This window comes from Etheostoma spectabile, chromosome 13 (genome assembly GCF_008692095.1).
Source record: "Etheostoma spectabile isolate EspeVRDwgs_2016 chromosome 13, UIUC_Espe_1.0, whole genome shotgun sequence".
NCBI classification, from domain to species: domain Eukaryota; kingdom Metazoa; phylum Chordata; class Actinopteri; order Perciformes; family Percidae; genus Etheostoma; species Etheostoma spectabile.
In genome coordinates, this window is record NC_045745.1 from 4,296,719 (window position 1) to 4,299,340 (window position 2,622).

Below are 2,622 nucleotides of genomic sequence, written 5' to 3' on the forward strand. Positions count from 1 at the left end.
AACGAGCATGAGGATGAAAACGAGCACGAGCACGAGCACGAGGACCAGGACGAGGACGAGGACGAGCACGACTCTGAGACAGTTGTCGTTGAACTTGATATCTCTGAACTGGATGCTGAGCACATCAGGTTAGTCGTCCTAGACGATTGTTCTGACGCGGTAGTCCTTCCTGAATCCCCTGGCCTCGGCTGCTCCAGGAAACGCAGGCACGAGCATAGCACGAGGACGAGCACAACTCTGAGATAGTTGTTGTTGGACTTGATATTTCTGAACTGGATGCTGATTACATCCGGTCAGTCGTCCTACAAGATTGGTCTGACGAGGCAGTCCTTCCTGAATCCCCTGGCCTCGGCTGCTCCAGGAAACGCAGGCACGAGCACGAGGACGAGGAGGAGACTCCTGCAAAGAGGGGGAGGTGATCTGATGTGTGGGACTTGGATTAACTCTACGATGGATGGGCTGACATCCCTCCTTGAAACATCGGAGCAAGTCCATACCTGCCCTTCATCACTTCCACATCACAGTAGGACCAATTGTTCCCATGGTAGCTTTTGGGCTGTACATATCTATTTGTGTATCTCTTCATTTTTGCATAGGGGATCGATCGACTGTATTTCTGTCACCCTGTTGACTCCCCGTGCATGTAGCCTTTGCGTCTGGCGGGGCTGATGAAGACAAGGGTAGCCTTTGCGTCTGCCGGGCTGTATGAAGACAAGGGTAGCCTTTGCGTCTGGCGGGCTGATGGAACAAGGGTAGCCTTTGCGTCTGGCAGGGTGTCAACACCCCAGTAGCGTCTTGCACTGGGGCTTTTTGGAAATGTTTTGTATATATTTTGTGTATCTCTTCATTTAGTATGGGGAATCGATCGACTGTATTTCTGTCACCCTGACGGCCGCCTTTGCGTCTTCAGGGCCTACAGGCCTCAGTGCTCTTGCGTCTGGCAGGGCTGTGACTCCCCTGCAGTACCTTTGCGTCTGGCGGGCTGATGAAGACAAGTTGCTTGTTGCGTCTGGCGGGGCAAGGAACCTTCAGCTTGGTCGTCGTTCAAATGAACACAATATCCCTCCCTTTAAGTAAGCTGACAGCACTGCGTGCAATGGAGGGCTTAAAACAACTGCACTGATGTAAGAAGCTGGAAAAAAGCTTCAAATTCAAAGAGAAGACAGAGCACTTTACTCCCATAGCATCAATTGACTGGAAATGCACTGGACATCAACAAAAACAGAACATCCAAATATGAGCAAACCTCATGGAACCAAGTCACCAAGAAAGCTCCCAGAGGCAGTTTGATTAAAGTCTGCCCATTAGGCGTGTGTGTAATGTAAAGCTGCCTGCAGTTGGAGGACTGCAGACAGCCCTCCATTAAACACTAAATCTATCTCTAAAAACAACTGCACTAATATAAGAAACAGGAAAAAAATCTGCAATATCAAAGAGAAGACAAAGCACTTTATTCCCATGTCATCAACTGACTGGAAATACACTGGACACCTGCAAAAACCGCACATCCAAAGATATGAGCAAACCTCATGGCACCAAGGCACCAAGTAACGTCCCCAAGGGCAGTTTGAACATCTTCATCCAGAGGTTAAAAATGCCTAATTAACATTGCCAAAAAAGGTACAGTAACAATATAAAATATGTATTATTTATAATATTCAGTAATTTAGAGATTGTTCATCTTACTAACCATTTTTGTCTGACTTTACTCTGATCTAACTCCACCACCTGACCTGTTGTTCACTGTGGACGAAAGAAGTAAGTACGGGCGTCTGACTTAAAAATATAATATAAAGGCAAAAAAACATACTCTATACCACACCTGCTCATTCATATATTATCACTTCATAGTTCAAAGATTATTTGTCCGTTTTGCTAACCATTCTTTATTGTTCCACCTGAGTCGCTGCTGTTCACTGTGGATGAAAAAAGTAAGTACGAGCTTCAGACTAGTTTCTACAATAAATCAATATAATATCTACCAACAAACTGTATGTTACATCTATGCGTTCATATAATATCACTTATTTAGTAATTAAAAAAATAATTTGTCTATCTTACTGACCATTATTTATTTTTCCCTCTCACCTGAGCCGCCGCTGCTGTTCACCGGGGACCAAAAAGGTGAGTACGAGCTTCTGACTGAAGAGAAAGTGACTTAGAATAGTCTAATGTAAAGACAAAATAAGAAATGTGTGTTTGCATTGTTAATTTTTTTGGTTATTATTAAATAGTATGCTTATCCATACTACTTCAATAATTCAAATATTGTTTGACTAACCATTTCAACATACTTTTGTCCTTCTCCGCTATGTACGAACCTCTGACTTCGACTGGAGAGGTAAAACAGTTATTTTGAAACCCGGTTTCTCAGTGATTTAATAAGGAAACAATTATTTGTCTTACTCACTATTCATCTTTTTCTTCTCTTCCTCCACCTCCTGAGCTGCTGCCGTTCTCTGCATGTGGACGGCGAGGTGATCAGCTTCTGACTTATATAATGATAAAGAATGGCAATGTATGTCATTATGTCAAATATAAGCATCTGCTCATCCTTAGAATTTATAAGTCTTACTATGTATGTCTCACTTAATTTCTTTTCCTCACACAGGTCCTATAGAG